Consider the following 12,238-nt stretch of genomic DNA (forward strand, 5'->3'; position numbering starts at 1 on the left):
TTCACTCCTTCCAGACCGCCGTCATCTCGGTCACGGGACGGTCACGCCGCTCACGATCGGCTGCCGAAAAGCGGAGAATTGGCTCGATTCGGGACCCGGGCCGGGAAAGCGCGTACTCCCCTCACGAAAGTCCGTGGGACACTGAGACTGAGAGTGAGACAGACTGTGGGAGAGAGAGAGAGAAGAGAGAGAGAGAGAGAGAGAGGGAGAGAGAGAGAGAGCGGTGAACTTGAAACTGGCGTAGTAAGAGATACGTCGGCGGGTTCGGAGTTCGGGGACGATTACCGTCGTGACTTGGCCCTCCCCCCCCTTCCTTCCCTATTCACAATGATCAAATACCCCTACCCTCTCTCCTCCTCCACCAATTTACCTCCCCAACTCTCCCAGTTTCCTCCAACACGCCCCCCAACAAAAGGCTTATCAATGGGTGCAATTGTACTCGCTTGTTTGAAGCCTTGAAAGGGAGGGGGAGGGGGCGGTGTTCCGTCCCACAGTTCCTCCGTCCGGACTGGTGTGAACGCGGGACTGCAGGAACGGATTGTCAACAGATGCGAGAAGTATATATAAAGGAAATAAACATATAAATAATGTTTGTCTGTCATGTATAATCAAGAAAAAGGTCCAATTATCCCTAATTACAATTTCTGCAAGTTCTTGTAGTACCGGAGTACCTTGTCACTGAACTGTCTCAGATTTTCCGAAACAAATCAGCTGTTTGTATAAACAAATTTGAATTAAACCTTCCTAATTCATATTATAGATTACAAATGTGTCTGAAGAAGTGGCAAAGCTTTTCCTAAATACGATTAAAACAAGCTAAAAAATAACATTAAACAAGTGATTCAAGCCATTAGCCTATTTCAACATACGGATGGCTGTTACCCAGTTACAGGTCAGAAAAACACAAAACTTTATGTACTTTAAACTTAATACAAACCGGATTATTGTAGTACTGTATTGTAATTGTGCTATATTGTGTCGTGCACTGTAAATTGTGTCATATGTTCTATTATTAAGAACAATCGCGTCGAACTGAGTATTAAGAACAATCGCGTCGAACTGATAAGCCACAGCTCATAACTGTACGAACTGGACGAAGTTATTAAAAACCATCTTGGGGGCACTAGCGGATCCAGGGAGGGGTGTGGGGCATCTGGGCACGTGGCCCCCCCCCATAAAGAATAATAACAAAATCATAATATTGAAGATTTAGATAATAATACCATAATTGCGAAATATAAAAAATGGGGAAAAATATAAAAAAAATCTAATACAGAAATTAAAAACAATCTTGGGGCACTAGCAGATCCAGGGAGGGGTAGGGGCATCTGGGCACGTGCCCCCCCCCCATGAAAAATAATGGAAAGATAATATTAAAGATTTAGATAACAATACCATAAATGAGAAATAAAAAAAATGGGAAAAAATAAAAATTATTTTAGAAATAAAGTTTTAAGAAAAAATAATAGCAATTATATATGTACATATACATATATATGTATATATATACATATATATGTATATGTACATATATATAAGAAAAATAGCGAAGAATTCATTAAGCAACAACCGTTAAATTATCCGAACAGAACGAATTTCCCCCAAATAATATTCCCAGATCATTTTTTTCAGGAATTACATTTTCTTACCAGAACCAAAGAATACATATGTATACACGTCCCATTATACATGAATATACACTCCGTAATTAAGCAAATGACGATACGATAATTAGTTAATGACCCCCTAATTCTCACAAAGGCTTTTTAATCTTCCTGTTTGTGAAGAGTCAAGAGGAAAAATAATGGCCTTTCAAAATCCGGCCTTATTTTCAGACGCGTCCATAATGAGAACCGTGTTTTGGTCGGATTTCCTCTGAAGAACGGTGACAGGGGACGGGAACTCTGAGTTTTGTCGTTATTATTATTATTATTATTATTATTATTATTATTATTATTATTATTATTATTATTATTATTATTTACAGACGTACCCATATACATATTATATATGTGAAAATATGCAGATATATATGTATAATTATAAATTATATACATATATATTTAAATATATATATATACACTAATAATAATAATAATAATAATAATAATAATAATAATAATAATACTAATAATATTTATGTATGTATGCATGTATTACTATTAAACTGTTTTAATAATAATAATAATAATAATAATAATAATAATAATAATAATAATAATAATAATAATAATAATAATGATATACACATACATGAATATTATTATTATTACTATTATTATTATTATTATTATTAAATCATCCCTCATACAAATCCCACAATATATATATACATATATATATATATATATATATATATATATATATATACATACATACAAAAACACATACATATACAAATATTATTATTACTATTATTATTATTATTATTATTATTATTATTATTATTATTACTACTACTAAATCATCCCTCACACAAATCCCACATAATTACTTGACCTCATTAATTGTCTGTCCCTCAGGGAAGGACAATAAAACTATGATTATCATATAATTACCCATCAATCAGGAGCTTATGCTGGACAAGAGGTGGATTTCAGTTCTTTTGAATTATATAATTTTTTGTATTTTTGTGTTTTTGATTTTATATAAAATTTTAATTCATAAGGGGAGAAGATGAGAAATACACTAATTAAGGTAAAGGTATGGGAATTGATGAATAATTGATAAATATAAATATATAATGTATATAATATATATAATATATATATATGTATATCTATATATATGTATAAATATTATATATATTTATATTTAGATTATACATCTCTCTCTCTCTCTCTCTCTCTCTCTCTCTCTCTCTCTCTCTCTCTATATATATATATATATATATATATATATATATATATATATATATATATATATATATGTATATACATATATATTTCTGACTCGCATGGGGATCGAACCCCGGTTTCTCTCAAGTGAAAAGGCCAGGGAGCCACCAATTGACTTTTCACTTGAGAGAGAGAGAGAGAGAGAGAGAGAGAGAGAGAGAGAGAGAGAGAGAGAGATCTGGGTTCGATCCCAGGGCGAGCCAGAAATTGAGTTCTGTGAAACACGTGCGCGTCTTCATGAATTCTATCTATATATATATATATATATACATATATATATACATATATATATGTATATATATATATATATATATATATATATATATATATATATATATATATATATATATATATGAATCCTCCGGTTAAGTGGCACTTAAATCTCTCCTTCCCCCTTATTGCACATAAGTTGCAAGTGGCCACATTTCAAGTGCTCCCCTTGCGAAATCCATATATTTCCCGCATTCCACGTCTGGTTTCTGGAATGGGAATATAATCACGTGGATATGAAAGTATATCACGTTGCAAATTGCTCTTAGCTTTTTTTTGGGGGGGGGGTCGTTTGCGAGTCTCTCTCTCTCTCTCTCTCTCTCTCTCTCTCTCTCTCTCTCTCTCTTTCTGTCTCTCTGTCCGCCTCTCTCTACCTCTCTCTCTGTATCTCTCTCTCTCTCTCTCTGTTTTTCTTTCTATCTTTCTCTCTCTCTCTCTCTGTTTTTCTTTCTATCTTTCTCTCTCTCTCTCTCTCTCTCTCTGTCTGTCTGTCTGTCTCTCTCTCTCTCTCTCTCTCTCTCTCTCTCTCTCTCTCTCTCTCTCTCTCTCTCTCTCTCTCTCTCTCAACGTCTCCATATAATCTTAATACAAAAATACTTTTATCTTCAATTTGTTTTCCTAATAATAATAATAATAATAATAATAATAATAAATGAAAACACTACTGGGAGGAGTTATGAAAAATGATATCAAATATAGGCGCAAATATGCTAATAGGTCGGTGACAGTGAGCAGAAGTTGCAGAGACTGACGAAAGCAATTTAAACTATCTATAAATCGAGAACTTTAAAAGTGAGTTTAGTCAGGATATAGAATAGAATATAGAATTTATGCCACAGGCCAAGCGCTGGGACCTATGAGGCCATTCAGCGCTGAAAGGGAAATTGAGAGTAGGAGGTTTGAAAGGTGTAACAGGGGGAAAACCTCAAAGCAGTTGGATTATGAATTAACTGTTAGGAGAGGGTTGAGGAAAGTAAGATGGAAGAAAGAGAATATGAAAGGAGGTACAGTAAAAGGAACGAAAGGGGCTGCAGTTAGGGGCCGAAGACACGCTGCAAAGAACCTTAAGTAATGCCTACAGTGCACCATGTGAGGTGCACTGGCGGCACTAACTCCCTACGGGGTAGTCCGAATAAGGAAGGAAGGAAAAATTAAAAGAAATGATTGCCAAAACATTCATGAAGAATTGGCAGGACCTAAGAAGAAGTGAGAAGGATTATTGGGACAGGATTGTTGAGCCAAGGCTCCTTTAAAGGAAAAGGATTTGGAAATGAAATAATAGAGCAGATGCAAGCATTAACAAATGAAAGGAAGAAGAATAATGTAAGAATTATCAAATAAGAGAATTAGAAAATGAAAATAAAAGTTATTTTAGTATTCCAGACACCCATCTAACCCTAGAAAATACACATACACATATGTGCATATACACATACACATACACACACACAAACACACATACACAGAAACAATGGGGTAAAAGAATCCCAGGAAATTCTTGGTGGAATTTGGACTAAGAGACAATATTTTCTTAGCAAACAAAACGAGAGGTTTTGGAGAAATGGGGGGAGGGACTCCAGGGGTGGGGGGATACCATGGGGGCGTTAAGGGGTACCAGAGGGGGCGTAGAGCCCACCCAGATAGTGGGATCTCTTCTGAAAAATGCAAAACGACAAAGGATTTAGTTTCTTGTTTTACGTCGGCCCGATGGTCTAAGAATAACACAACTGGTCGAGAAATGGTATTGACATGCTCTCTCTCTCTCTCTCTCTCTCTCTCTCTCTCTCTCTCTCTCTCTCTCTCTCTCTCTCTCTCTCTCTGATCTAAAGGTCTCTCTCACTCTTTGTAGCTATTTATCTTTCACATATTCATAAGATTAACTTTTTGAAAAGCTTTAATATTTCTCTCTCTCTCTCTCTCTCTCTCTCTCTCTCTCTCTCTCTCTCTCTCCCAGAATGGAAAGGGATGCCTTCCTTTGTGTTATATGAAAGTAAGGGCATAAATAATGCTTAACAATGTCTACCTTTAAAAATGTTTCATCCTATTATAAACGATTGTGAATGTTCTCTCTCTCTCTCTCTCTCTCTCTCTCTCTCTCTCTCTCTCTCTCTCTCTCTCTTTTCTGTGTATTTCTCTCTGTTTCTCTCTCCCTTTTCCAACGTCTCTACATATGTATATGCATACATATATACATATAAATGTGTATATACATAAATATATACATATAATATATATATATATATATATATATATATATATATATATATATATATATATATTTATTTATTCATATATATACATGTATATATACATATATATACATATATACATACATACAAAAATATACACACACACATACATATTCATTCCACGTAATTTTCATTTTAATCTGAAATTCAGCATCCCCATATCAAAGAATCTTCACATTATTCCAAATTTCACTCAATATAAAAAAACTTAAACCCGTACTTTTTTTTTTTTTACTATTCTCCCGGCAATTATATCTCTCATAAATCCGCGCTGTATTCGGATTAACACATCGGAAACGACTTATTTATGAATTCAGTGGATTTATTTGGGTTTATTTGAGTTTATCTGAATATATTTCGTTTCAATTTAGGCCAGTGGACGACGTGCGTACTTTGGGAAACCGCAAATTCACAGCGCTGGGTTTTGTTTTGATATGCAAATGAGCCCTTCCGGATAATGTTGGCGTTGCTTGATTGAATTACGTTCCGTGGCGATATGTTTGGAATTGATAGCTCTTATAAGCTATATATATATATATATATATATATATATATATATATATATATATATATATATATATATATATATATATATTCATATTATTGTATTTATCATTATTACCACTGGTACTACAAGGTTAAAGGTTTCTCGAGTATAACAAAGACCCTGTTTCCACCAGTCTATCAATCTGCTTTCCTCCGATCTCTCCACATGGCCAGACCATCTCGAAATACTTTCATAGTTTTGTCAGCTAACTCTAGCGTTATATGTATATATGTATATGTATGTATATATATGTATTTATATATTTATATATATGCAGTATATGTATGCATGCTAATACTACAATCACAATAATAATAATAATAATAATAATAATAATAATAATAATAATAATAATAATAATAATAATAATAATAATAATAATAATAATAATAATAATATGTAAATAAATGCAAATATATACAGACTAAATAAACACGGATAAATAATAACAAGGCAAAATCATTAGTAAATAGATGCCATTTCTTATTTCTTTGGTAAGCCGAAGACCTCCAGACCTAATCTCTCAACATCATTAAGTGTCAGGTTTCCTCAGAGAGAGAGAGAGAGAGAGAGAGAGAGAGAGAGAGAGAGAGAGAGAGAGAGAGAGAGAGAGAGAGAGAGAGAGGGTCTCAGTGGCACCATTAGGAAGACGGTATTATTTGTGGGATAAACTAATTATTTATAATTTGGCTTCGTTGAGGTCTGGTCAATCTTGGTTCTTGGTCAAAATAATTGGTGAGGTATAGATGTGGATAGGAGTGTGTGTGTATATATATATATAATATATATATTTCATACATATGTTTTTGTGTATGTATATGTATATACGACTGTGAAATACTTTCTGTTAAAACTGAATTCCATCAAATATAAGGAACCCGTAAAAATGCCAAAATGTGGTAAATAAATGCTATATTTCAGAGACCAAGCTGTTTCTCTCTTCGGGCAAAATATTTGCCTGAAGAGATTGACAGTTTGGTCTCTGAAATATAGCATTTACTTTCTACATTTTGGCGTTTTTATGGGCTCCTTGTATTTGATGATATGTATATGTATAAATATATACATACTGTATACATACACACACACATATACAAAATATATATACACATATATATATATATATGCATGTATCTCTCTCTCTCTCTCTCTCTCTCTCTCTCTCTCTCTCTCTCTCTCTCTCTCTCCCCCCGCTGCTATTTTCGGGTCCGACAGACCCAGGGGGGTGGGAGAGGGGGTGGGCCAAACATTTCGGGGTTTTTTACCTCTCAAAATTTCGAAAGGCAATCTTTTGGTATGCAAATGGCGTCTTTACAGGGAGGGTCCTTTGCGGTTTTGACTATTTCATTTGGCAAAGTGCTTGCTAAGTTACGTCAAGTGCAGGATGCACTTGCAAGGATGGTCTGATCTAAGTTGCCATTGAATGTGTTGCTGTCTAGTTACCCTGGGATGTTTATTATTATTATTATTATTATTATTATTATTATTATTATTATTATTATTATTATTATTATTTATTTCACCTGTTTACCATCATCTAAGGGACGCCACTGGAGCAAGAGGATGTGCTGGTATAAGGCTTTCTCTCTCTCTCTCTCTCTCTCTCTCTCTCTCTCTCTCTCTCTCTCTCTCTCTCTCTCTCTCTCTCTCTCTCTCTCTCTCAGGCTGCAGGCTGTCTGTCTCTCTATCTATCTCTTCTCTCTCTCTCTCTCTTTCTCTCTCATTCTTCCTTCTCTCTCTCTCTCTCTCTCTCTCTCTCTCTCTCTCTCTCTCTCTCTCTCTCTCTCATTCTTCCATTCTCTCTCTCTCTCTCTTTCTCTCTCATTCTTCCTTCTCTCTCTCTCTCTCTCATTCTTCCTTTCTCTCTCTCTCTCTCTCTCTCTCTCTCTCTCTCTCTCTCTCTCTGAGGTATAAGATAAACTGTCCATGTTACCACTTTTACATGTACTAATACACACACTCTCTCTCTCTCTCTCTCTCTCTCTCTCTCTCTCTCTCTCTCTCTCTCTCTCTCTCACTCCCCGCCCCCCACCCTCTCTCTCTCTCTCTCTCTCTCTCTCTCTCTCTCTCTCCTCTCCCCCCCTCTCTCTCTCTCACTCCGCCCCCCCCCCTCTCTCTCTCTCTCTCTCTCAGATGACCTCGAAAATGGAAACAAGATATGGCCCTCCCAAAAAATAGAACCTTTTACGTGGGATTCCACGTATATCTCTCTCCCATCCTCCATTTATTTTTTCCGTAACTCAAAACTTTCGCTCTTTTTGCAATTCCGGCATTTATCAGGAGCTTGAACGAAGCAGAAAGAAACGGGGAAAATACCCAGCGATAAAATAAAGAGAGGAAAAGGGCGAGAGATTATTTATTTCGTAATATTTCAGCCATTTTTCGAAACGTATCAGCGTGGTGGAGGAATTATCAACACGGGCGGGGATTGTATGACACGGTACGTCCGATAGTCTATATGTTGGTTAGGTGTACCGTGAGATTCTTTCCCCTGTACTTAAAGTGATTGAGAATCAGAATGCTTATAAGTTATATAGTTTTTAGGAAATAATAATAATAATAATAATAATAATAATAATAATAATAATAATAATAATAATAATAATAATAATAATAATAATTGGCTATCAAGACGCTTGTAAATTTTGTATTAAGTTTTTTGGTAATACAAAATATTTTTCTAATAATAATAATAATAATAATAATAATAATAATAATAATAATAATAATAATAATAATAATAATAATAATTGGTTATCAAGACGCTTGTAAATTTTGTATTAAGTTTTTTTGGTAATACAAAATATTTTTCTAATAATAATAATAATAATAATAATAATAATAATAATAATAATAATAATTGCTTATTAAAACACTTGATAAAGTCTATATTAAATTTTACGGAAACAATAATAATAATAATAATAATAATAATAATAATAATTATTATTATTATTATTATTATTATTATTATTATTATTATTATTATTATTATTATTATTATTATTATTATTATTATTATTATATCAAAAGACAATCGACTGTAACGTTGAATATCTTGTAGATGCATTATTATTATTATTATTATTATTATTATTATTATTATTATTATTATTATTATTATTATTATTATTATTATTATTACAAACAATTCCCTTCCACGTTGAATATTACCTTCCCGAAAATCTATTTCCGGAAGCGAGGCGGTGTATCTCTCGTCCATGTATAACCCTGTTCACGACTGCGGAATTGTCTTGTTAAACCAATTAGACACCATTTCTCCCGGCAGTTACACTCACTCTGCTGGGAGAGAGAGAGAGAGAGAGAGAGAGAGAGAGAGAGAGAGAGAGAGAGAGAGAGAGATAGCAAACAAACCTAAATGAATCTTCAATAGCTGGTTTTGTATTTCAAGTGACTCTTTAATTGGGGTGAGGTGTCTAGAGGGGAGAGAGAGAGAGAGAGAGAGAGAGAGAGAGAGAGAGAAAACAAAATCAAGCATAGATATATCTCCAGCGGCTGGAGTTAGGGGGAGAGAGAGAGAGAGAGAGAGAGAGAGAGAGAGACAGAGAGACAGAGAGAGAGAGAGAGAGAGAGAGAAAAGAGAAGCCTGCGAAAGAGGGGGGAAAAAGAGAGAGAGAGAGAGAGAGAGAGAGAGAGAGAGAGAGAGAGAGAGAGAGAGAGAGAGAGAGAGAGAGAAGGGAGCAAGATAGATCGATATAGAGAGAGAGAAAGAAAGAGTAAGAAAGAATGAGAGAGAGGGTGAAAAGAGAGAGAGAGAGAGAGAGAGAGAGAGAGAGAGAGAGAGAGAGAGGAGGGGTTGGTTAAAAAGGGAAAGAGAAAGAAAGAGAGAGAGAGTGAAAGAGAAGGCGAAAGAAGGAAAGAGAGAGAGAGAGAGAGAGAGAGAGAGAGAGAGAGAGAGAGAGAGAGAGAGAGAACCCACTTCAAACCTAACTAAATCTCCAAAAACCCAGCTCGTTCAGAGACCAGTCCTAGGCCTCATACCAGCAAGACACCTCACTCTAAGAAACCCCCCTAAAACCACCCTAACATACCAAAGGAACTAAGGAGTCTCATCTAACCCCCTGGAACTCGGACCAACCAAGCAAGACTAACCGGTAGAGGCAGAACCACTAATTTGATAAAGTTCAGGTCATTCTGTCTGATAGGACTGGCGCAGCGCCAACGGAGTGCCAACTATTTCGGGGCAATTGGCCCCAATTTATTTTCGTAATGGGGAAATAGTGTTAATGAAAAAAACAATTGGTGATTTTGTTTCCTTTTTTCATTATTTTTTTATTTATTTTTTTTAGTTTTGATATTTTATTGAATCAGGTTGAAGTTATTTTTTTTTTTTGGGGGGGGGTGGATGGGAGTGTTAATGACAGGCTAGTGATTTTGAGTTAATGTTATTGTGTATGTAAATACATACATACATACATACATACATACATACATACATACATATATTATATATATACATATACATTATATTATATAATACATATATACATATATATATATATAAATATATATATATATATATATATATATATATATATATATATATATATATATGTATATATATATATATATATAACATACACATACATATACACATACGCATATGTGCAACTGTACACTCACAAACGTTACCCCATTCTGATATCTGCATCCAACTGCATGTTTTACATAACTCACATTTGCATGCAAGCAAAGGCATTTTGAAATCCATTGCTGAAATGCATTTCATAACACTGACATTTTATGCAACTGCAAATTTCTTCCTGCTGAATTTTATTTTGTTCATTTGAATAAACTACAATTTATGGAAGGTGAAACACTAAATACACTTTCTATTTATCAATCTGAATACGTCTCTCTCTCTCTCTCTCTCTCTCTCTCTCTCTCTCTCTCTCTCAATATATGAGTGAGACTTAAAGGACAGTCAACTTTAATTCAGATAATAATGGCCTTTTTTGATATGGTGATTTCTTTTCAATATTTTTTCGTTTGCAATGGAAAATCATATATATTTACACATATACGTATATGTATATATACATATGTATATACAGTATATATATATATATATATATATATATATATATATATATATATATTACAAAAACCTACTGATGCAACACTTCATTTTTAATTCCAAAACTAAACTATGGAAAAGGTTCTCAAGATCATATAATTATATATTTATAATTATAGCTTCAGTTTCCAAGCTTCGTTTAATGAAATCAATAATCATAATATAGTCAATAATAATGATAAACACCTGTGACGCCAGTTGAAGTAGCCACAAATCAATCAATCAATCAATCGACGATTAAACAAAACTTACCTTTAAGCTGAAGACTCGACATTAAAGCTGTAGACTGGATGATTAATCTGGGTGACAGCCAATCCTGAAACGGAAAAAGAAAAATATAATTTTAGTAACATAGTGAGGAGGGACTCAAACCCATTATATATTCTGAATGACTTGGCCAGGTAATTCTCGTCACTTCATTCTGATACCCCGGACCCGAGATCGAATCTCGGAAGGCATCAGAACATCTCCATTTCTTTCTTCATTTGGATCTAGGCTTAGTAGTGACAAGAGTTTTCAAAGAGTTAAGGAATCGAGGAGTTAAGAGAGCATTGTGGTTATTGAACTTACGTAAGTATTTGGCAAAAAGTGATCAATAGATTCTTAATATAAATATATATATATATATATATATATATATATATATATATATATATATATATATATATATATATATATATTCCAGATTAGCTAGACATTTGCATCAGAGAACTGAAAATTCCCCTTTCAAGAGAGAGAGAGAGAGAGAGAGAGAGAGAGAGAGAGAGAGAGAAAATCACTCTTGTGTGGCTTTAAGAAAAAGTGAGAGAGAGAGAGAGAGAGAGAGAGAGAGAGAGAGAGAGAGAGAGAGAGAGAGAGAGAGAGAGAGAAATCAAACAGCAAGGCATCTTTTCCTTCCTCACATTCACGTCCTCCAATCGAAGCCTTTTAAAAGGATTGACAAAAGAGAAGCCTTGCTCGTATTCAAAGCCTCTCTTTATATATCCTTTATTCGCCCTTTCTCAACTATTCACATTCACATTCTTTGACTCTGCGTCTATTCTTTGTTTGTTGGCAGTGAATGCATAGAATATACGTATAGAAATTCATTTTTCCTGACCTGATAACTCTGAATCCTTACGTAAGATTTAGGCCACGCCCCTTGCGTTTGGATTATTGCCAGAAACTCCCTGAAAAG

This window comes from Macrobrachium rosenbergii, chromosome 46 (assembly GCF_040412425.1).
Source record: "Macrobrachium rosenbergii isolate ZJJX-2024 chromosome 46, ASM4041242v1, whole genome shotgun sequence".
NCBI lineage: Eukaryota > Metazoa > Arthropoda > Malacostraca > Decapoda > Palaemonidae > Macrobrachium > Macrobrachium rosenbergii.